This window comes from Bos indicus x Bos taurus, chromosome X, assembly GCF_003369695.1.
Source record: "Bos indicus x Bos taurus breed Angus x Brahman F1 hybrid chromosome X, Bos_hybrid_MaternalHap_v2.0, whole genome shotgun sequence".
Taxonomy (NCBI): Eukaryota; Metazoa; Chordata; class Mammalia; order Artiodactyla; family Bovidae; genus Bos; species Bos indicus x Bos taurus.
In genome coordinates, this window is record NC_040105.1 from 47,269,123 (window position 1) to 47,295,010 (window position 25,888).

The 25,888-nt window shown below is 37.3% G+C and overlaps 1 protein-coding gene and 1 pseudogene across 1 annotated transcript in view; both read left to right on the forward strand.

The window, feature by feature from the left end:
* ZC3H12B (zinc finger CCCH-type containing 12B) overlaps positions 1–25,888 on the forward strand; it is a 602,110-nt gene that overhangs the window by 77,201 nt on the left and 499,021 nt on the right. The window lies entirely within an intron of this gene.
* Positions 8,574–10,004, forward strand: LOC113887225 (annotated as a pseudogene).

Here is a 25,888-nt window from a genome sequence, read left to right on the forward strand (position 1 = left end):
TTATATCATATTATATATTATAATATATATTTATTAATATTCTAAAATCTCTTTAGTTTTTCTATAAGAAAAACTTTTTGTAAGAGGAAGTTAATGTTCAGTAATTAATGTTTTAAAATATTATTTCATTTGGAAATGACCTAGCTATTTAAAAAACTTTTGTTATTTAGTTTTGTATACCTCCAGAAACTGAAGTTACCCCAATCCTGAGATTATTTTAGATTATAATAATAGATTATTCTATTAAAAGTATAATTATTTTAATAGAGTTTAAAAGTTTTCATCTCATTTATATATATATATATGTTAAAAGTTACCTTTTTGTTGACAAATTTAATTTATCTTAAACCTAGACATAATAAAAGTATTATATAATGTTGGTGATTTAAGATATGTCTTAATTAGATTAGCAAACAATTATATTTAAATTATATTTATATTTAAACAAACATTATATTTAATATTGAATATTTTTTAGTTTATGTGAACCTAAATTTAAATAGAGCTCATTAACTTCATATTTTCCGAAAACAAAGACATACATTGAGACATATAGGCATAGTTTTTCACTTGAAATATCTTTTCTGTTTTAAATTTGTTTTTTGTCACCAATTTTGTTTATGGCTGGAATCCCAGATAGAGTGGGTTGTGTATCTCAAGGACATGATAAGAGTTAACTTTAGGTTTTTTCTTAGACCTGTTTTGTTTTCCAGGCAGAATTGGAGCTTCAAAAAAGTTTTTAACAAGTTAAACTTTTCTTAACTGTACGTGTAAGAAGAATCAGTTTTGTAATTTCAAAAAAGATTTTATTGTAATCAGTTTTTTTCTGGAGTCTAAAGAATACCATGGCCACTCAGTGTCAAAAATATCATTTCTCCTTTTTGTAGTTATAGTATATTATTAATGATATATGCATGAAGGAATTGTTGTCACATTGGATGTAAAGCCTTGGCTACACAATTTTTGACAAATATTAGGATTGTTAAGCATATTTTGAGGTAATATAGTCTGTTGAAATCTTTTGTGAGGCCTGATATGATTAGAATAAGGGAGAGAGAAAGTGAATCTCTCCTAGTCTAAAGAGTGTAAAGGTATATTAAAAAGACAATCTTGTAAGTCAGTAATAATATGTCAATTTTGAGGAATAGTAATAGGTGATGGGATCTCTAGTTGTAATGTATCTATATGTTTCATAGATTCATTAACTTTTTAAAGGTCTGTTAAGAGATACCATTTGCCAGATTTCTTTTTTATAATAAAAATAGGAAAGTTCTAAGGAGAGTAAGATTCCTCAATCTGTTTTAATTTTAATTGTGTGTCTATAAGTTTTTTAGTAGACTGTAATTTATCTTTTGTAAGGGGCAATTGCTGTGTCCAAATAGGCTTGCCATTTTTCCAAGTTATTTTAATAATTGTTTTGTTTGTTAAATGAGCAGTGGCCCTTAGGAAAAATATGGGATATATGTCTGAGCTTGCCATTGTATAAGTAAGTCTCTTTCTATTAGATTAAGGGGTGTATTTATCACATAAGGTCTTAATGTTGTATGTTGGCCTTTTTGTCCTTCGTATGGGTAGATCTAAACATTTTGATAAATTTTGTGTACTTTGGCTTGAGAAATTTTTGCAATTTGGCAAGAGACCTTTTGTATAGGCCAGGATTTGGGCCATAAGTGTTTGGAAATAATAGTAATACTAGATCCAGTGTTGAGGAGACCAGAAAATCTTTTATTATTAATTTTGATATTTATATTTCGTTGGGCATATTCAGATACCAATGATGTCCATAAGGATTGTTTTTGATCTGTACTGTTAAATCTGTCTGTCCATACATTATTAGAGGAGTTAATAGAAATGTAAGGCAAAAGAAGTAATTGAGCAAAAAAAAAAAAAAAAAAAAAAAGAAGTAATTGAGCAATTTTGTCCCCCTTTTTGATTGTCATAGAATCTGAGATGACATCATAATTTGAATCTCTCCTTTATAATTTGAATCAATTATTCCAGGGTGAACAGTAATTCCTTTAGAAGCCAAATTAGATCGGCCAAATAAAAGATTGAAGGTTTGTGGGGAAAGGGGTCCAAAAAAGTCCGGTAGGTACTCTAGAAGGGACTGCTTAAGAGTAAAGGAAAAAAATCATCTAGGGCTGGTATATTAATGGTAGCATTGCCGGATGTTGAGGGTTTGAGGGAAAAGATAGAATTTGCCCCTGGTTTTTGTTGTAGGGGACCTGGGGGTCCCCTGTTTTGAGTTCCGTGGAATGGGTTTTCCATCAATATCAATTTTAAATTTAAAATCTTTGACCCAAAGTATTCCTCTATGGCAGTGAGGGCGAATTCTTGGAGGGTTTTATTAGCCTTCTTAGGGTAGTCTCCTTTTAAATGGTTTTTATCTCCACATGTAAAGCATCCTTCATTTTTCTTTTTAAAGGCAATAGCCATTGTTTCAGCTAGCATTTGCATCTTTTGAGTTTCTGATCCTAGATTGTGACAAGCTTTAAATAATCAATAATAGGCCCAGTCTCATGAACTGAAGCGATAGTTCTTTGACATTCCTGATTTTTATTCTCATAAGCAAGTAATTTTTCTAGCTGTTTCTTGTTTTTTTTTTTTTTTTCTGATTACAGTATGGGAAATAATAGTTTCTAATCTAGCAACAACAACAAAAAAAATAGCATAACTTTCATTCAGTACAGTTCAGTCAATCAGTCATGTCCGACTCTTTGCGACCCCATGAACTGCAGCACGCCAGGCCTCCCTGTCCATCACCAAATCCCAGAGTTCACTCAAACTCATGTCCATCGAGTCAGTGACGGCATCCAGCCATCTCATCCTCTGTCGTTCCCCTCTCTTCCTGCCCCAATCCCTCCCAGCATCAGAGTCTTTTCCAGTGCATCAACTCTTCGCATGAGGTGGCCAAAGTACTGGAGTTTCAGCTTTAGCATCATTCCTTCCAAAGTAATTCCAGGGCTGATCTTCAGAATGGACTGGTTGGATCTCCTTGCAGTCCAAGGGACTCACAAGAGTCTTTTGCAACACCAGTTCAAAAACATCAATTCTTCAGCACTCATCTTTCTTCACAGTCCAACTCTCACATCCATACATGACTACTGGAAAAAACATAGCCTTGACTAGACGGACTTTTGTTGGCAAAGTAATGTCTCTGCTTTTGAATATGCTATCTAGGCCGGTCATAACTTTCCTTCCAAGGAGTAAGCATCTTTTAATTTCATGGCTGCAATCACCATCTGCAGTGATTTTAGAGCCCCCCAAAATAAAGTCTGACACTGTTTCTACTGTTTCCCCATCCATTTGCCATGAAGTGATGGGGCCAGATGCCATGATCTTAGTTTTCTGAATGCTGAGCTTTAAGCCAACTTTTTCACTCTCCACTTTCACTTTCATCAAGAGGCTTTTTAGTTCCTCTTCACTTTCTGCCATAAGAGTGGGATCATCTGCATATCTGAGGTTATTGATATTTCTCCCAGCAATCTTGATTCCAGCTTGTGCTTTTTCCAACCCAGCATTTCTCATGATGTACACTGCATCTAAATTAAATAAGCAGGGTGACAATATGCAGCCTTGATGTACTCCTTTTCTTATTTGGAACCAGTCTGTTGTTCCATGTACAGTTCTAACTGTTGATTCCTGACCTGCGTATAGGTTTCTCAAGAGGCAGGTCAGGTGGTCTGTTATTCCCATCTCTTTCAGAATTTTCCACAGTTTATTGTGATTCACACAGTCAAAGGTTTTGGCATAGTCCATAAAGCAGAAATAGATGTTTTTCTGGAACTCTCTTGCTTTTTCCATGATCCAGTGGATGTTGGCAATTTGATCTCTGGTTCCTCTGCCTTTTCTAAAACCAGCTTGAACATCTGGAAGTTCACGGTTCACATATTGCTGAAGCCTGACTTGGAGAATTTTGAGCATTACTTTACTATCATGTGAGATGAGTGCAATTGTGTGGTAGTTTGAGCATTCTTGGCATTGCCTTTATTTGGAATTGGAATGAAAACTGACCTTTTCCAGTCCTATGGCCACTGCTGAGTTTTCCAAATTTGCTGGCATATTGAGTGCAGCACTTTCTCAGCATCATCTTTCAGTATTTGAATTAGCTCAACTGGAGTTCCATCACTTCCACTAGCTTTGTTCAAAGTGATGCTTTCTAAGGTCCACTTGACTTCCCATTCCAGGATGTCTGGCTCTAGGTGAGTGATCACACCACTGTGATTATCTTGGTCATGAAGATTTTTTTTGTACAGTTCTTCTGTGTATTCTTGCCACCTCCTCTTAATATCATATGCTTCTGTTAGGTCCATACCGTTTCTGTCCTTTATCAAGCCCATCTTTGCATGAAATGTTCCCTTTGTATCTCTAATTTTCTTGAAGAGATCTCTAGTCTTTCCCATTCTATTGTTTTCCTCTATTTCTTTGCATTGATCCCTGAGGAAGGCTTTCTTATCTCTTCTTGCTATTCTTTGGAACTCTGCATTCACATGCTTATATTTTTCCTTTTCTCCTTTGCTTTTTGCTTCTCTTCTTTTCACTATTTGTAAGGCTATTTGTAAGCCCTCCCCAGACAGCCATTTTGCTTTTTTCCATTTCTTTTCCACGGGGATGGTCTTGATCCCTGTCTCCTGTACAATGTCACGAACCTCCACATAGTTCATCAGGCACTCTATCTATCAGATCTAGTCCCTTAAATCTATTTCTCACTTCCACTGTATAATCATAAGGGATTTGATTTAGGTCATACCTGAAGGGCCTAGTGGTTTTCCCTACTTTCTTCAATTTAAGTCTGAATTTTGCAACAAGAAGTTCATGATCTGAGCCACAGTCAGCTCCTGGTCTTGTTTTTGCTGACTGTATAGAGCTTCTCCATCTTTGGCTGCAAAGAATATAATCAATCTGATTTCAGAGTTGACCATCTGGTGATGTCTATGTGTAGAGTCTTCTCTTGTGTTGTTGGAAGAGGGTGTTTGCTATGACCAGTGTGTTCTCTTGGCAAAACTCTATTAGCCTTTGCCCTGCTTCATTCCCTATACCAAGGCCAAATTTGCCTGTTACTCCAGGTGTTTCTTGACTTCCTACTTTGGCATTGCAGTCCCCTATAATGAAAAGGACATGTTTTTTGAGTGTTAGTTCTAAAAGATCTTGTAGATCTTCATATAACCATTCGACTTCAGCTTCTTCAGCATTACTGATTGGGGCATAACTTGAATTACTGTGATATTGAATGGTTTGCCTTGGAAATGAACAGAGATAATTCTGTCGTTTTTGAGATTGCATCCAAGTACTGCATTTCAGGCTCTTTTGTTGACCATGATGGCTACTCCATTTCTTCTAAGGGATTCCTGCCTGCAGTAGTAGATATAATGGTCATCTGAGTTAAATTCACCCATTCCAGTCCATTTTAGTTTGCTGATTCCTAGAATGTTGATGTTCACTCTTGCCGTTTCCTGTTTGAGTACTTACAATTAGCCTTGATTCATGGACCTAACATTCCAGGTTCCTATGCAATATTGCTCTTTATAGCATTGGACCTTGCTTCTATCACCAATCACATCCACAACTGGGTATTGTTTTTGCTTTGCTCCATTCCTTCATTCTTTCTGGAGTTATTTCTCCACTCATCTCCAGTAGCATATTGGGCACCTACCAACCTGGGGAGTTCCTCTCCAACAAAGGAGAGACTTTTGGAGTTGTGCCTGTTGGCAGAGGAGGAGCATTCGGAGCAGCTGGGGCAGGGCTAATAAGAAAATTTTGAAATATTTTATGTTGTTTTAATTGGGCCTTTTGTAAAGTTTCATCATCTAATTTATTTTCATGCAATAAGTGTTCTGTCTGTTGTTGAATATTAGGAGGGCTAGAGTTTACCTTTAAATGGTCAGAAATCAACTGAAATATGTTTTTTTTTTTGTTTGTTTGTTTGGTGGCTCATTTAACATTTTCTTTGACCTGGTGCCAAATTTCTAAATCAAAATTGCCTTTATCAGGAAACCACGGATTATATTTAAACATTGTTTGAAAGCAAGGCTCTAGTCATTGGCACACAACCAAAAGTCCCTGAGATTTAAACAAATGGTGAAGTAACATAGAGAAATGATGGGGCTTTCCAGCCGTTTGACCCATGTCTTAGTACTTACCGACCTCAATAGGTCCTGAATCCCTGTGACTGAAATGCCATGTATACCAGAGTCCCTGTTTTGGGCACCACTTATTGGGGTCCTTTAATGGACCAGGACTTGGCGGTCCGGAGGCAATGATAAGAAAGAGAGAGAGAGAAGCTGATACTCTCTGGTTTATGCAGAAAACCACTAAAGCCCTCGACACAGGACTTGCATCTCTCACAAAGGCACCGGGCGCCCTCTCGAGGTGGGTGAAGGCATAGGGCGCCTTCTCAAGAGAGTCTTAGAAGCCCAGGCAGGAGAGTGAGCAAGATGAGTCTCTGCACTCCAAAGAATCAGCTGAGGAGACAGAGAGAGAGAGAGAGAGAAAGACACGGGGACCCAAGCTCTGATGGAGCAAAGGTTCTTTATTAGCAGAAATGAAGGATTATATATCTTTAGTAAGATGATTACTCAGCTATTACACAGGATGAAATTTTATCAATAGCCACAATATGGATAGTCTAATACATACAAGGTCACTGACACTGAAAAGAGTCACTGCATGTCTCATCCCATGACCTCAGTCCTGAAAACTACATGCAGCTTTACTCATTCCTGGAATAAGAACCAATAAGAAACAGAAAATCCTTGAAAAATAAAAAACAGCATGCAGGAATCCTCCTGTTAAATGTTCCCTGACAATTGAGTATAGTTTCCTTTGCTATGCAGGAGATAAGTGGGGGTTATCTGTTTCATATGTAATAGTGTTTATGTTAATCCCAAACTCCAAATTTATCCTCCTCTCACTTCCCCTTTGGTAAACCACAAGTCTGTTTTCTATGTCTGTGGATCTGTTTCTATCTTGAATATAAGTTCATTGGTATCATTTTTTTTAGATTCCACATATAAGTGATAGCACATGATATTTGTCTCTATATTGCTCACTTTATTTAGCATAATAATCTTTAGGTTCATCCATGTTGCAGAATATGGGATTCACTTCAGTTCAGTTGCTCAGTTGGGTCCAACTCTGCAACCACATGAACTGCAGCACACCAGGCTTTTCTGTCTATCACCAACTCCTGGAGCTTGCTCAAACTCATGTCCATTGAGTCAGTGATGTCATCCAATCATCTCATCCTCTGTGATCCCCTTTTCCTCCTGCTTTTCAGTCTTTTACAGTGTCAGGGTCTTTTCCAATGAGTCAGTTCTTTGCATTAGGTGGCCAAAGTATCGGAGCTTCAGCTTCAGCATCAGTCTTTCCCATGAATATTCAGGACTGACTTCCTTTTGGATTGACAGATTTGATCTCCTAGCAGTCCAAAGGACTTGCAAGAGTTTTCTCCAACACCACAGTTCAAAAGCATCAGTTCTTTGGTACTCAGCTTTCTGTATGGTCCAGTTCTCACATCCACACATGACTACTGGAAAAACCATAGGTTGACTAGACAGACCTTTCATGATAGGGGACTGAAATGCAAAAATAGGTACTCAAAAGATACCCAGAGTAACAGGCAAATTAGGCCTTGGAGTACAAAACCAAGCAGGGCAAACATTAACAGAGATTTGCCAAGAGAACACACCAGTCATAGCAAACAATCTCTTCTAGAAACATAAGAGCCGACTCTACACATGGACATCACCAGATGGTCAATACCTACATCAGACTGATTATATTCTTTGCAGCCAGAGATGGAGAAGCTCCATACAGTCAACAGAAACAAGTAAACAAGACCAGGAGCTGACTCTGGCTCAGATCATGAACTCCTTTATTGCAAAATTCAGGCTTAAATCAAAGAAAGTAGAGAAGACCACTAGGCCATTCAGGTATGACCCAAATTAAATCCCTTAAGATGATACAGTGGTAGTGACAAATAGATTTAAGAGATTAGATTTGATAGACAGAGTGCCTGAAGAACTATGGATGAAGGTTCATAATACTGTACAGGAAGTGAAAGTGAAAGTCGCCCAGTAGTGTCTGACTCTTTGTGACCCCATGGACTACACAGTCAATGGAATTCTCCAGGCTAGAATACTGGAGTGCATAGCCTTTCCTTCTCCAGGGGTCTTCCCAACCCAGGGATCAAACCCAGGTTTCCTGCATTACAGGTGGATTCTTTACGAGCTGAGCCTCAAGGGAAGCCCAAGAATACTGGAGTGTGTAGCTTATTCCTCCTCCAGCAGATCTTTCCAACCCAGGAGTCAAACTGGGGTCTCCTTCATTACAGGCAGATTCTTTACCAACTGAGCTCTCAGGGAAGCTACTATTGCACAGGAGGCAATAGTAGGCAAAGCCATCACCAAAGGAAAAAAAATGCACAAAGGCAAAATGGTTGTCTGAGGATGTCTTACAAATAGCTGAGAAAAGAAGAGAAGTGAAAGGAAAAGAATAAAAGGAAAGATATACCCATCTAAGTGTAGAGTTCCAAAGAATAACAAGGGGAGATAAGAAAGCCTTCCTATGTGAACAGTGAAAGACACAGAGGAAAACAATAGAATGGGGAAGACTAGAGATCTCTTTAAGAAAATTAAAGATAGACCTGGTCATCATGGAGGCAGTCTTGACTGAGGAGCTTGATGAAGAGGAACAGCTAGTGAGAAGGCATTGCAAAAAGAAGGAGTTGCAAGCCAAAATACAGGGTATGAAGATTGCTTTTCCCAGGAATGACAAAAAGAGGAGGAAGCAGCTTACAGAAGATGTTTCTAAGTTATAAGCAGAAATGGAACAGAAACATAAAGGGGAGATGGATCAGTTGAAGTTGACTTCTAAAGAGAGTAAAGACAAAAAAGCTACACTGGAAAAGGAGTGGGAAGAAAGGATAGCCAAAGCTGATATTGAAAACTTAACCAGAGTTAGACATGTAGAAAGTGAAAAACTTGCTCAAACATTGGCAGCTAGACAGTTGGAAATTAAATAGATTCCATCTGATGGCACTGTATGTATAGAGCCATTGAAGATCAACTGAAAGAACAGAACTGCATTCTGCCTGTGGCTGCCTTAAGATGTCAAACTGGTAACTATATGCAAAGTCATGTGGAAGACTTTCTGCCATTTTTAACAAATCCTAATATGGGAGCTATGTATACTCCAGACGAGTTTGGAAAGTACTGTGATGATATTGTAAACGCAACTTCATGGGGGAGGGGGTCAACTTGAGCTAAGAGCCTTATCTCACATTTTATGAAAACCAATAGAGGTAATACAGGCAGATTCTCCTCCTATTTTTGTTGGTAAAGAATATCCAGAAGACCTATTAATACTTGTTTATATGAGACATGCATATGGCTTAGGAGAACGCTACAATTCTGTTACACAGTTGGTGAACACAGTTACTGAAAATTGCAGCTAGTCTATAAAATGTTGCTATTATGTCAGTGTGCTGATTTGAGTATTAATACTAAATATTGGATTATTCTCAGTGTTTCTGAAAAAAAAAACACAACTACCTTAAATCAGTTTTATGGCAAAGTTACTAATAGGTTTTTTTAAAATGTGTCAGAGCGAAACTTTAACTAATGTCCCCTTCATGGTGTTTAAAAAAAAAAAAAAAAAACACTTGAAAGTTCTTTGTGGAGAATATCATTTATAGACCAAGATGGTACCATGATTATTGATATTTTTATGAAATATAAGATTCTGAACATTCTATTCTGTGTTGAAATTGTTAAAAATTTTTTTTCTCCTTATTACTGAAAGCTTTCAGTAACCATATCAATGTAATTTTTCATGAAGAAGTGAAATGACTCAGTTTCTTTGATATTGCAATAATGTGGTGATAGCAAATTTAATTAATGTTTATAAATAACTTTATTGCAGTAACATGGCTGTTGATGGGATTAATCCTGTGACTTTTTAAAAAATTATTTTTAATTGGAGGATAATTTCTTTACAATGTTATGTTGGTTTCTGCCATATAACAACATGAATCATCCATAGGTATGCATATATCTGGGCTTCCCTTGTGGCTCAGCTAGTAAAGAATCCATCTGCAATACAGGAGACCTGGGTTTGATCTCTGGGTTGGGAAGATCCCCTGGAGAAGGGAAAGGCTATGCGCTCTAGTATTCTGGCCTGGAGAATTCCATGCAGTGTATAGTCCATGGGGTTGCAAAGAGTCGACACGACTGAGTGACCTTCACTCACTTCACTCATGCATATATCCCTTCCCTCTGGAATCTCCTCCCATCCCACCCCTTTAGGTTGATGATGTGACATTTTTGTATAACCCCATCAAAGTGCAGCTAAGACTTTTGCTTTAATAAAAATAAGTCTTTTGTTTGTATATAACTTTAAAAGATGCAGCAGATTATTGCTTTCCTAATTCATTGATTATTCCTTGCTATTTCTCAACTTCAGAATAGTTGTGACATCATTTCTTGATTATCTTAACTATAAATTTTTATTTTCTTTGTTGTACTTTCTCCATCACTACTCAGCTGCTTTGCTTTCCTTGCAGCCTTTTCCACTGAGAAATAGTTATTAGCTTCTCTTATTCTTTAACTTGTGTAAATTGAAGGAGTAGCAATGTAAAAAGGTCCAAGGCCAAATTTACTTCAAATTCTTCTTCTTCTCCAATTTGTCTTATAAGGTCTCTCTTTTTGCTTCATTCTCTAGGATTAGGGAAAACCTTTGTTACTTGTTATTTTATTAGCCATATTAATTTAATCTTTCCTCAAATATTTGAGAATATTTGTTTCAAATGTTTTGGAATTTTTATGCTATATATATATGAATAAAGCTGAAAACTACTGTTGAGTCAAGACTGTATAATAAAATCAGTTTTCAGTTGAATGATTTGCCAAATCAAACTTTAGGTTATTTATAAAAATATTTTAAGAAGATAGTACAAGCATATGTACAAATGTGTTTGATAATTTGTTATGTAAGGGGTTTTATGATAATGAGACCTTTTTGGTTTGATCTGTTTTTCTTAAATAAGAAGTAACTAGTAACGTTTTATATCAAGTTTATGTAAAGTTTGATTTTTTTCTCCATGAGTGCAACTAATTCTTCTAAGTAAATACTGGGTTTTATGAGCTTTCACAGTGGCTCAGTGGTAAAGAATCCACCTGCAATGCAGGAGATGTGGAGACACATGTTTGATCCCTGGGTCAGGAAGATCCTCTGTAATAGGAAATGGCAACCCACTCCAGTAATCTTGCCTGGAAAATTCCATGGACAAAGGAGCCTGGTGGGCTGTATAGTCTGTGGTGTCACCGAGTTGGACATGAGTGAATAACTAAACAACAACTGGGCTTTATAACATAAAAACAGAATATCAGTATTATGTGCTCAGCAAGCAACAGTGTGGGGAACTATTGTGGTCTTCTTGAGCAGATAAGTATTGCATGAAGGTATTAACACTTCCAAAGGTTAAGAATCATTCTGGCTGCTAAACAACATATGTTCTGAAGGCCAATTGTTTTGTAATGCTGATCTGGATTTTTTTCTGGGGTGGGGGGAGGTACTCTGTTACTTTAAGATTAAAAGAGAAGCATTAAGCAATAAAACAAAATACAGTGAAATCTAGTTATTGTAAATTCCAACTGTAATTAAAGTATTGTAAAACAACTTAATGGTAGCTTTTTTTTTTTTTTTTCCTAGCAAGGTGAGTATAATTTTCTTGATTAAAGTTATTTTTTTATTTTTAAATGGCCAATATGATTACAAACAGGATTTGTATGTTTCAGCCTCTGTTATTTCATAAAACTTGAGATAAAAATTATTTTAGCTGTAACCTAAAGTTAAAGTCTGAAAAATGGCAGATGTTCAGTTCAGTTCAGTTTAGTCACTCAGTCAGGTCCAACTCTGTGACCCCATGGAGTACACCGTGGCAGGCCTCCTTGCCCATCATCAACTTCTGTAGTTTACTCAAACTCATGTCCACTGAATCGGTAATGCCATCCAACCATCTCATCCTCTGTCGTCCCCTTCTCCCACCTTCAATCTTTCCCAGCATCAGGGTCTTTTCTTTTTTTTTTTTTCAGGGTCTTTTCAAATGAGTCAGTTCTTCACATCAGATGGCCAAAGTATTGGAGTTTCAGCTTCAGCATCAGTCCTTCCAATGAATATTCATGACTAATTTCCTTTAGGATAGACTGGTTGGACCTCCTTGCAGTCCAAGGAACTCCAGTATATACTAGTTTCAGTTTGATGCTGATTTCTTAGGGAAAGCTAATAAGCTTTCTTTTGTCTTGACTTAGAAAAGTAAATGTCAGAGTTGTGGAATATGTCTAATTTACTTAAGTGAATTTTATCTGCTTCAGTATGCTTATAACATATAAAACAAATAAGAATGTGTAACTATAGTGAACAGTAAAATTTTGTTCATAATATCTAATATTCTCTAAAAGAAAAATAAAAGAATTAAATTAAAAAAAAAGAAAATTAAAGATACCAAGGGAACATTGCATACAAAGATGGGCACAATAAAGTCTAGAAATAGTATGAACCTAACAGAAGCTGAAGCTCAACATTCAGAAAACTAAGATCATGGCATCTGGTCCCATCACTTCATGGGAGATAGATGCGGAAACAGTGGAAACAGTGTCAGACTTTATTTTGGGGGGCTCCAAAATCACTGCAGATGGTGATTGAAGCCATGAAATTAAAAGATGTGTATTCCTTGGAAGGAAAGTTATGACCAACCTAGATAGTATATTGAAAAGCAGAGACATTACTCTGCCAACAAAGGTCTGTTTAGTCAAGACTATGGTTTTTCCAGTGGTCATGTATGGATGTGAGAGTTGGACTGTAAAGAAAGCTGAGCGCCAAAGCATTGATGCTTTTGAACTGTGGTGTTGGAGAAGACTCTTACGAGTCCCTTGGACTGCAAGGAGATCCAACCAGTCCATACTAAAGGAGATCAGTCCTGGGTGTTCTTTGGAAGGACTGATGCTGAAGCTGAAACTCCAATACTTTGGCCACCTCATACGAAGAGTTGACTCATTGGAAAAGACCCTGATGCTGGGAGGGATTGGGGGCAGGAGGAGAAAGGGACGACAGAGGATGAGATGGCTGGATGACATCACCGACTCGATGGACATGAGTCTGAGTGAACTCCGAGAGTTGGTGATGGACAGGGAGGCCTGGCGTGCTGTGATTCATTGGGTCGCAAGGAGTCAGACACGACTGAGAGACCGAACTGAACTGAACAGAAGCAGAAGATATTAAGAAGAGGTGGAAAGAATACACAGAAGAACTGTACAAAAAAAGATCTTAATCACATGGATAATTTATGCTGGTGTAATCACTCACCTAGAGTTAGACATCCTGGATTGCGAAGTCAAGTGGGCCTTAGGAAGCGTCACTATGAACAGAGCAGGTAGAGGTGATGGGATTCTAGCTGAGCTATTTCAAACCCTAAAAGATGATGCTGTGAAAGACCTGCACTCAATATGCCAGCAAAATTGTAATACTTGGCAGTGGCCACAGGACTGAAAAATGTCAGTTTTCATTCCAATCCCAAAGAAGGGCAATGACAAAGAATGTTCAAACTATGACACTGCTGCTGCTGCTAAGTCACTTCAGTCATGTCTGACTCTGTGCAACCCCAGAGACGGCAGCCCACCAGGCTCCCCCATCCATGGGATTCTCCAGGCAAGAACACTGGAGTGGGTTTCCATTTCCTTCTCCAATGCAGGAAAGTGAAAGTGAAGTCGCTCAGTCACGTCCAACTCTCAGCGACCCCATGGACTGCAGTCTACCAGGTTCCTCCACCCATGGATTGTCCAGGCAAGAGTACTGGAGTGGGTTGCCATTGCCTTCTCCGAACTATGTCACAGTTGCACACATTTCACATGTTAACAAGGTAATGCTCAAAATCTTTCAAGCTAGGCTTCAACATTATCTGAACCGAGAACTTCCAAATGTACAAGCTGGATTTAGAAAAGGCAGAAGAACCAGGAATTAAATTTCCAATATCTGTTGGTTCATAGAAAATCAAGGGAATTCTAGGAAAACATCTGCTTCTGCTTCATTTACTATACTGAAGGCTTTGACTGTGTAGATCACAACAAACTGTGGAAAATTCTTAAAGAGATGAGAATGGCAGATAATCTTACCTGCCTCCTGAGATGCCTGTATGCAGGTCAAGAAGCAACAGAACCAGATCTGGAAGAATGAAATGGTTGAAAATTGGGAAAGGAGTTATGTCAAGGCTCTATATTGTTACCCTGCTTATTTAACTTCTATGCAGAGTTCAGTTCAGTTCGGTTGCTCAGTCGTGTCTGACTCTGTGACCCCATGGACTACACCACGCCAGGCTTCCCTGTCCATCACCAACTCCCAGAGGTTACTCAAACTCATGTACATTGAGTTGGTGATGCCATCCAACCATGTCATCCTCTGCCGTCCCCTTCTCCTCCCACCTTCAATCTTTCCCAGCATCAAGGTCATTTCCAATGCGTCAGTTCTTCACATCAGATGGCCAAAGTATTGGAGTTTCCACTTCAGCATCAGTCCTTCCAATGAATATTCAGGACTGATTTCCTTTAGGATGGACTGGTTGGATCTCCTTGCTGTCCAAGAAGAGTCTTCTCCGGTGCCACAGTTCAAAAGCATCAATTCTTAAGTGCTCAGCTTTCTTTATAGTCCAACTCTCACATCCATACATGACTACTGGAAAAACCATAGTTTTGACTAGACAGACTTTTGTTGAAAAAATAATGTCTCTGCTTTTTAATATGCTGTCTAGGTTGGTCATAACTTTTCTTCCAAGGAGCACGTGTCTTTTAATTTCATGGCTGCAGTCACTAGCTGCAGTGATTTTCGAGCCAAAAAAAATTAAGTCTGTCACTGTTTCCATTGTTTCCCCATCTATTTTCCATGAAGTGATGGGACCAGATGCCATGATATTAGTTTTCTATGCAGAGTACATCATGCCAAATGCCAGGTTTGATGAGACACAAGCATGAATCAAGTTTTCAAGGAAAAATATCCATAACCTCAGATATGTATATGATGCCAACTTTATGGCAGAAAGCGAAGAGGATCTAAAGAACCTCTTGATGAAGGTAAAAGAGGAGAGTCAAAAGGCTGGTTTAAAACTGAACATTCAGAAAACTAAGATCATGGAATCTGGTCCCATCACTTCATGGCTAATTTATGGTAAAACAATGGAAACAATTAGACTTTATTTTCTTGGGCTCCAAAATCATTGTGGATGGTGACTTAAGGCATGAAATTTAAAATTCTTGCTACTTGGAAGAAAAGAAATGACAAACCTAAGAAGCATGTTAAAAATCAGAGACATTACATTGCAACAACAGTCCATATAGTCAAAGCTATGGTTTTCCCAGTAGTCATGTATGGATGTGAGAACTGGACCATAAAGAAGGCTGAGTGCCAAAGAATTGATGCTTTTGAACCGTGGTGTTAGAGAAGACTCTTGAGAGCCCCTTGGACTGCAAGGAGATCCAACCAGTCCATCTTAAAGGAAATCAGTCCTAAATATTCATTGGAAGGACTGATGCTGTATCTGAAGCTCCAATACTTTGGCTTGCTGATGCGAAGAACTGACTCAATGGACAATACCCTGATGCTGGGAAAGATTGAAGGTGGGAGGAGAAGTGGACAACAGAGGATGAGATGGTTGGATTACATCACCAACTTAATGGAGATGAGCGTCACTAAACTCCAGGAGATACTGAAGGACAGGGAAGCCTGGTGTGCCGCAGTCCATGGGGTCCCAAAGATTCCAACACGACTGAATCAACTTAATGTCAAGTAGAGTGGTAGTGAGGGGAAATGTCCAAGTGAGTCCCCCTTTTTTCAGCTACAGTTGATATCCCTATTCATAAAGTCATCCAGTATATCTAGGAAGGTCTCTGGACCTGCTGTGGACATTGTGGGGTCAGCTCAGACTCAGATCTTGCTTTGCTGCAACTGGCATTCGCTCTCAGAGTCTATAGTTGCCTCTAAAGTCCACAGTCTCAGGCTATTATATGTTACATTGTTCAACACAGTGATTCACAATTTTTAGAGATTATATTCCTTAATTGTTACTACAAAATACTGGCTATATTCCTTGTTTTGTACAACACATTCTTTTAGCTTATTTTTTTTGTACATAATAGTTTATAACTCTTAATCCCTTACCCCTATCTTACCCTTCTCTCTTCCCCCTGGTAAACCCAGTTTGTTCTCTCTGTGTGTGACTCTGCTTCTTTTTGTTATATTCACTAATTTTTCAGACTTCACAAATATGTGATAGCATACAGTACCCTTCATGTCCGTCAATGATTTTTCAAATGGCAAAATTTTCTTTCTTTCTTTTCTTTTTTTTTTACAGTTAAGTAGTATTCCAGAATGTATTGATGAACATTTAGGTTGCTTCTGTATCTTGGCCATTGTAAATAATGCTGCTATGAACATTGCGGGGCATGTGTCTTTTCAAATTAGTGCTTTTTGTTTTTACAATGCATAGCCAATTGAATTTCTGGGTCATATGGTGATTCGATTTTTAGTTTTTTTGAGAAAACACCATGGTGATTTCCACAGTGGCTGCATCAACTCAAACATCCACCTATGGTGTTTGAGGTTCCTTTTTCTTCACATCCTCACCAAAATTTGTTGTTTCTGTTCTTTTTTACGGTAGCCTTTCTGAGAAATGTGAGATGATAGCTTATTGTGTTTTTGAAGTAATTTATTTATTTTAATTGGAAGCTAATTACTTTCAAATACTGTGGTGATTTTTGCTATACATCGACACGAATAAGTCACACATTTTAGTGATGATTAGCGATGTCACGACCCAGATAACCACGATGGTGTCATAACTGACCTAGAGCCAGACATCCTGGAATGTGAAGTCAAGTGGGCCTTAGAAAGCATCACTACGAACAAAGCTAGTGGAGGTGATAGAATTCCAGTTGAGCTACTCCAAATCCTGAAAGATGATGCTGTGAAAGTGCTACACTCAATATGCCAGCAAATTTGGAAAACTCAGCAGTGGTCACAGGACTGGAAAAGGTCTGTTTTCATTCCAATCCCAAAGAAAGGCAATGCCAAAGAATGCTCAAACTACTGCACAGTTGCACTCATCTCACACGCTAGTAAAGTAATGCTCAAAATTCTCCAAGCCAGGCTTCAGCAATATGTGAACTGTGAACTTTCTGATGTTCAAGCTAGTATTAGAAAAGGCAGAGGAACCAGAGAACAAATTGCCAACATCCGCTGGATCATCGAAAAAGCAAGAGAGTTCCAGAAAAACATCTATTTCTGCTTTATTGACTATGTCAAAGCCTTTGACTGTGAGGATCACAATAAACTGTGGAAAATTCTGAAAGAGATGGGAATACCAGAACACCTCACCTGCCTCTTGAGAAATCTATATGCAGGTCAGGAAGCAACAGTTAGAACTGGACATGGAAAAACAGACTGGTTCCAAATAGGAAAAGGAGTACGTCAAGGCTGTATATTGTCACCCTGTTTATTTAACTTATATGCAGAGTACATCATGAGAAATGCTGGACTGGAAGAAACACAAGCTGGAATCAAGATTGCTGGGAGAAATATCAATAATCTCAGATATGTAGATGACACTACCCTTATGGCAGAAGGTGAAGAGGAACTAAAAAGCCTCTTGATGAAAGTGAAAGTGGAGATTGAAAAAGTTGGCTTAAAGCTCAACATTCAGAAAAAGAAGATCATGGCATCCGGTCCCATTACTTCATGGGAAATCGATGGGGAAACAGTGGAAACAGTGGCAGACTTTATTTTTTTGGGCTCCAAAATCACTGCAGATGGTGACTGCAGCCATGAAATTAAAAGACACTTACTCCTTGGAAGGAAAGTTATGACCAAGCTAGATGGTGTACTGAAAAGCAGAGACATTACTTTGCCAACAAAGGTCCGTCTATTCAAGGCTATGGTTTTTCCTGTGGTCATGTATGGATATGAGAGTTGGACTGTGAAGAAGGCTGAGCGGCGAAGAATTGATGCTTTTGAACTGTGGTGTTGGAGAAGACTCTTGCGAGTCCCGTGGACTGCAAGGAGATCCAACCAGTCCATTCTGAAGGAGATCAGCCCTGGGATTTCTTTGGAAGGAATGATGCTAAATCTGAAACTCCAGTACTTTGGTCACCTCATGCAAAGAGTTGACTCATTGGAAAAGACTCTGATTCTGGGAGGGATTGGGGGCAAGAGGAGAAGGGGACGACAGAGGATGAGATGGCTGGATGGCATCACTGACTCGATGGACATGAGTCTGAGTGAACTCTGGGAGTTGGTGACAGACAGGGAGGTCTGGCGTGCTGCAATTCATGGGGTCACAAAGAGTCGGACACGACTGAGCGACTGATCTGATCTGATCTGAGCACCATTTTATGTGCCTGTAGGCTATCTGCATGTCCTATTGTAAAAATATCTACTTAGGTCTTCTGCCCATTTTTAAATCAGGTTGTTTTTTGATGTTGAGTTTTACGAGCTGTTTGGGTACTTTTAATATTAAGCCCCAATCAGTCATGCTGTTTGCAAATATTTTCTCCAATTCAGTAAGTTGTCTTATTGTTTTGTTCGTAGTTTCCTTTGCTGTGCAAAAGCTTTTAATTTTGATTAAGACCCATTGATTTATTTTTGCTTTTATTTCCTTTGCCTTAGGAGACAGATTTAAAAAATTGGTATAACTTTATTTCTATTATTCTAAAGGATATAGTCAGTGCTATAAAATTTCACCCCAGCCTTGTGTTAGTTGTGTGTCTTAATTTTAATATGTATTTATTTTCATTTAGTTCAATGTATTTTTCATTTCCCTTGAGATTTATTTTGGCCCATGAATATTGAGTAAGTTTATCACTTAATGTTCAACTGTTTATATAGTCTTTTGTTATCTCTCTGTTATTGCTTTCTAGTTTGATTTCATTGTGATTGGTAAACACAGTTGATATTATTTCGGTTCTCTTAAACAATTTGAATATGCCTTTGATCTGAGATATGGTCTACCTTGACATGTTTTGTAGGCACCTCAAAAGAATGTGCAGTCTTCTGTTTTTGAGTGTACTGTTCTAAATACATGTGAATTAATTTCTATTGGTTGATAGATTTTTTTTTTTTTTTTGCATTCTTCTATATCCTTGTTTTCTGTCTCATTGGTTGCAAGAGGATTGTTGAACTTTTGAACCATAACTGTGGATTTGTCTGTTTCTCATTTCAGATCTCTTAGTATTTCCTTCACATATTTCAGTTCAGTTCAGTTCATTCACTCAGTCATGTCCAACTCTGCGACCTCATGGATAGCAGCACACCAGGCATCCCTGTCCATCACCAACTAATAATTTAAAACTTTTTAAAATTTATTTGTCTGTGTTGGGTCTTAGTTGGGGCATGCAGGATCTTCTGTTTCAACTCATAGTCTCTCTAGCTGTGACTCAAGGGTTCCAGAACACCTAGGTTTCAGTAGCTGTGGTGTGCAGGCTTAGTTGCTCCACCACATGTGGAATCTTAGTTCTCTGGTCAGAGATTGAACCTCTGTCCTCTGCATAGTAAGGCACATTCTTAACCATTGGACCATCAGGGAAGTCTCCACATATTTAGAAGCTCTATTTTTTGGTCCATTGATATTTTTTATATAAAAGGTTGCTGTGTCTTGCTATAACTACATTATTTTCCTTTTTGCCTCTGATATTTTCTTTGCTCTGATGTCTACTTCATCTGATATCAAACACAGACACTCCTGCTTTCCTTTCAGTACTGTTTCCATGTGGTATCATTTTTTCCATACTTTTACTTTTAACTCACTATATTTGAAGTGATTTTCTTGACGACCCTAGATATTCAGGCAATATTATTTTAAATTTATTTTTTATTGAAGTAGCATTGATTTAGAGTATTACATGAGTTTCAGGTATACAACATTATATTCTACTTAGGTTGTTTCCACATCTTTGTTATTGTAAATAATAGTACAATGAACATAGGTTGCATGTATCTTTTAGAAATTGTGTTCTCATATTCTTTAGATAAAACACATAAGTGGGATAGCTATAAATAGTAATTCTATTCTTAGTTTATTGAGAAATCTCTATAATGTTTTCCATAATGGTTGCACCAATTTATATTCCCACCAGTAGTTCACCAGAGTTCCCTTTTCCTGCAACCTTGCCATCACTAGTTATTTGTTGGGTTTTGGTCTATAGGTTGATAGACACTTTGAGAAGTGTAAGGTGATATCTCATGATTTGCATTTTTTGGTGTTGAGCATCTTATCATGTGCCTATTGACCACCTGTATATCTTCTTTGTATACCTGTTTATTCAGCTGCCCTGCCCATTTTTAATTAGTTTGTCTGGTTTTTCTTTTGTTTTCTTTTGGTGTTTATTTATATGGAATATGTGTGTGTGTGTGTTCTAGAAGGTCTTCTAGAACTAATACCCCCAAAAGATATCCTTTTCATTACAGGGGACTGGAATGCAAAAGTAGGAAGTGAAGAGATACCTGGAGTAACAGGCAAATTTGGCCTTGCAGTACAGAATGAAGTAGAGCAAAGGCTAATAGAGTTTTGCCAAGAGAATGCACTGGTCATTGCAAGCACCGTCTTCCAACAACACAAGAGAAGACTGTACATAAGGACATCACCAGATGGTCAATGCTGAAATCAGATTGATTATATTATTTGCAGCCAAAGATGGAGAAGCTCTATACAGTCAGAAACGAGAATGGGAGTTGACTGTGGCTCAGATCATGAACTCCTTATTGCCAAATTCAGACTGAAATTGAAGAAAGTAGGGAAAACCACTAGACCATTCAGGTATGACCTAAATAAAATCCCTTACAATTATACAGTGGAAGTGACAAATAGATTCAAGGGATTAGATCTGATAAAGTGCCTGAAGAACTATGGATGGAGGTTCATGACATTGTACAGGAGGCAGTGATCAAGACCATCCCCAAGAAAAATAAATGCAAAAAGGCAAAATGGTTTTCTGAGGAGGCCTTACACATAGCTGTGAAAATAAGAGAACTGAAAGGCAAAGGAGAAAAGGAAAGATATACCCTTTTGAAGGCAGAGTTCCAAAGAATAGCAAGGAGAGATAAGAAACTCTTCCTCAGTGATCAATGCAAGGAAATAGAGGAAAACAATAGAATGGGAAAGACTAGAGATCTCTTCAAGAAAATTAGGGATACCAAGGGAACATTTCATGCAAAGATGGGCACAATAAAGGACAGAAATGGTTTGGACCTAATAGAAACAGAAGATATTAAGAAGAGGTGACAAGAATACACAGAAGAACTGTACAAAAAAGATCTTCACGACCCAGATAATCACGATGGTATGATCACTCATCTAGCTGGAATGCGAAGTCAAGTGGGCCTTAGGAAACATCAGTACGACAACGCTAGTGGATGTGATGGAATTCCAGTTGAGCTATTTCAAATCCTGAAAGATGATCGTGTGAAAGTGCTGCACTCAGTATGCCAGCAAATTTGGGAAACTCAGCAATGGCCACAGGACTGGAAAAGATCAGTTGTCATTCCAATCCCAAAGAAAGGCAATGCCAAAAAATGCTCAAACTACCACACAATCACACTCATCTCACATGCTTGCAAAGTAATGCTCAAAATTCTCCAAGGCAGGCTTCAACAGTATATAAACCATGAGCTTTCAGATGTTCAAGCTGGATTTTAAAAAGGCAGAGGAACCAGATATCAAATTTCCAACATCTGATGGATCATCGAAAAAGTGAGAGAAGTCCAGAAAAACATCTATTTCTGCTTTATTGACTATGCCAAAAACTTTGACATGTGGATCACAACAAACTGTGGAAAATTCTGAAAGAGATGGGAATACCAGACCACCTGACCTGCCTCCTAACAAATATATATGAAGGTCAAGAAACAACAATTAGAACTAGACATGGAACAACAGCCTGGTTCCAAATCAGGAAAGGAGTATATCAAAGCTGTATATTGTCACTCTGCTTATTTAAATTATATGCAGATTACATCATGTGAAATGCTGGACTGGATGAAGCACAAGGTGAAATCAAGATTGCTACAACAAATATCAATAACCTTAGACATGCAGATTACCCCACACTTATGGCCAAAAGTGAAAAAGAACTAAAGAGCCCCTTGATGAAAGTGAAAGAGGAGCATGAAAAAGTTGGCTTAAAACTCAACATTCAGAAAACAAGATCATGGCATCTGGCCACATCACTTTATGGCAAATAGATGGGGAAACAATGAAAACAGTGACAGACTTTTTTTGGCTCCAAAATCACTGCAGATGGTGACTTCAGTCATGAAATTTAAAAACAAACAAACAAACAAACACTTGCTCCTTGGAAGAAAAGTTATGACCAATCTAGGCAGCATATTAAAAAGCAGAGACATTACTTTGCCAACAAAGGTCCATCTAGTCAATTCTATGGTTCTTCCATTAGTCGTGTATGGATGTGAGAGTTGGACTATCAAGAAAGCTGAGCACCGAAGAACCGATGCTTTTTAACTGTGGTGTTGGAGAAGACTCTTGAGAGTCCCCTGGACAGCATGAATATCCAACCATTCCATCCTAAAGGAAATCAGTCCTGAATATTCATTGGAGGGACTGATGCTGAAGCTGAAACTCCAATACTTTGGCCACCTCATGTGAAGAATTGACTCATTGGGAAAGACCTTAATGCTGGGAAAGATTAAAGGTGAGATGAGAAGGGGACAGAGGATGAGATGTTTGGATGGCATCATCCACTCAATGGACATGAGTTTGAGTAAACTCCGGGAGTTGATGATGGGCAGGGAGGTCTGGCATGCTGCAGTCCATGGGGTTGGAAAGAGTCAGACATGACTGAGCAACTGAACTGAACTTGTATATTTGAATACTTACCCCTTTTTGGATAAATCGTTTGCAAATATTCTCTCCTTTTTAGTAGGAAGTCTTTTCCTTTTGTTGTTATTTTCTGTCACTTGGCAAAATCTTTTTAGTTTGATGTCATGCTATTTATTTTCTTTTTCCTTTGCCTGAGGAGACATATTCAGAAAGATACTGCTATGACCAATATAAAAGATTATATGGCATGTTTTCTTCTAGGGTTTTTGTCATTTCAGGTCTTATTGTAAGTCTAATTAATTTGAATTAATTTTATGTATGATGTGAGATAGTAGTCTAATTTCATTTTTTTGCATGTGACCATCCGGTTTTCCTAGCACCATTTATTAAAGAAATTATGCTTTTTTTTTCATTGTATGTTCTTTGCTCTTTTGTCATAATTTAATTGTCCATTACATGTGTAGGTTTATTTCTGGGCTATGTTCTATTCCATATCTACCAATACCAAACTGATTTGACTACTATAGCTTTGTAATGTCACTTGAAATCAGTGAGGATGATAATTCCAGATGTGTTCTTTTTTTTTCTCCAGATTTCTTTGGCTGCTTGAGGTCTTTTGGAGTTCATAAAAAAATTAGAATTTTTGGTCCTTTTTTGTGAAAAATAACCTTTAAATTTTGACAGTAATTTCATTGAATCTATAGATTATATTGCATAATATGGACATTTAAACAATGTTAATTCTCATCTTTTTATGTTGTTGTGTCTCCTTCAGTTCCATTCATCAATGCCTTATAGTTTTCAGTGTATGTCTTTCACCTCCTAGGTTAAATTTATTCCTACATATTTTATTCTTTTCATTGCAACTGTAAATAGTATTGTTTATTTCATTTTCTACTAGAGATAATCGAATATTTTCTGTCTTTCATTTTGTGAAAATTTTGCATTATGTTGATTGATTTGCTCCCTTAAACCATTCTTGCAACCCTGGAATAAATTTAACTTGATTATGGTATATAATACTTATGATATATTGCATTTAACTTGATAATATATTTTTAAAGAATTTTGCATCTATGTTAATCTGGGATATTGGCTTGTAATTTTCTTTTCTTTTCTTTCTTTCTTTTTTTTTTTTTTGTCTGCTATCTTTGATTTTTATATTAATGTAATTTGGGCCTCATAAAGTGAGTTAAGAAGCATTCTTTCCTCTCTAACTTTTTGGAAGTTTCAGGATGAAAGGTATTAAATCTTTGAATGTTTAGAAGAATTCATCTCTGATGGTGTCTGGTTCTGGGCTTTTGTTTTGGGAGAGGTTTTGATTACTATTTTAATATCTTAACTAGTATTTGGTTTATTCAGAGTTTTGGTTTCTTCATGATTAAGTTTGCATAATTCCAAGAACTTGTCCATTTCTAGGTTGTCCAATTTGTTAGCATACAGCTGTTCATAACATCCTCTTATAATCAGTTTATTTTGTGCTCAGTTCATTTGGTCAGTTGTGTCCAGTTCTTTGCGACCCCATGGACTGTAGCAGGCCAGGCTCTTGTGTTCATGGAATTCTCCAGCAAGAATACTAGAGTGGGTGGACATTGCCTTCTCCAGGTCATCTTCCCAACCCAGGTATTGAACCATGGTCTCCTGCATTGCTGGAAGATTCTTTACCATCTGAGCCATGAGGGAAGCCCATATCTGGGTTAGGCCATGTTAATAACCAAATTCTCTGGGTCATCTGTCTTACTAGTCTATTAAAATTCAGGAAATGTTTTTTGCCTTGTTACTTCCCCCTATATCTAGAGTTGCACTATTACAATTAATTTTATATAGAGCTACTTATGTGAGGAATTGTATTAAGATATTTAGTCATCATTTATTTTGTTAGAAGATTGGTTACACATTGGATAATGCAAGAGACAACAATCTTATAAAATAGAGCATAAGTAATACAGTTATTAACATTAATAAAATCATAAATGGGGGTTTGTGCCATCACTTTCTAGAACCAAACGAACTCCCTCAAAGATCACCACGACTAGGAAGTTGATCATTTAAGGCAGAGATCTTATTTTTCATGTGGGTCATAGTTAGCATAAGAAAGGGATTCTGGAAAACAAATGTAAAAAACAGTAATATTTTAAACAAAAGTAACAAAATTATAAATCATATTTATCAGCCCTTTCAGTCCCATGTTAATTAATTCCTGTTTATCTGGATGAAGCCATTAGGTTTTCCTTTAGAGCTTTGTAATTTCTTACCCAATTCAGTGATATGATCTAAAAATCATCAGAAACATATTTGTCAGAAAATCCTTTTAATGGATCTTCATGAAGATCTTCATTTTGTAAAGTGTTCAGAATTAAATGACCGTAAATGGCAAAAAAACCCTAAAATGACATGGGTAAAAATCTGATTAGAGTGAAATTGACAAAGAAACTTGCCAGTTGCTGTGAGATACACCATTTTAAGATGATAGAGTTATGACTGATATAATACCAGACTGATTTTTAGAAATTCCATATAATTTTTGGAATATGTTTTAATGACATTTACCCAAGAAATATAACCAAAGAAGATTTAGTAATACTACTTGTCAATATTTAATTTAAGATGCCAAATAAACAGAATCATTATAGTATCTCACTTTGGAATGTTTCAGGGCCCTTTGAAGCATTCCAAAGTTAGCTAGAGGTCAAAAGAACTTCATTTAGAAATTAACTTGGGAAATGTTGTCAAGATATCAAAAGGTTTTAAAACACTTGGTCAAATAGGATCATATATCACTGTTAGGTATTATTTACTCACTCAGCCAAAATGACAATAAAATATTTTAAAGACAAATAAAGAAAGTTACAACATTATTTAAAACACAAAGAAAGCAGTCAATGTTATCAAAAGCAGATCAATATTCCAAGAAAACTTTGTTCTCTTAAGAAAAAAGAGTTAATTAAATTCTAGTTTTGTACCAGCTTACTTTTAATCTTAAGATTTATTTATTCAATTAAATTTTATCTTGAACTT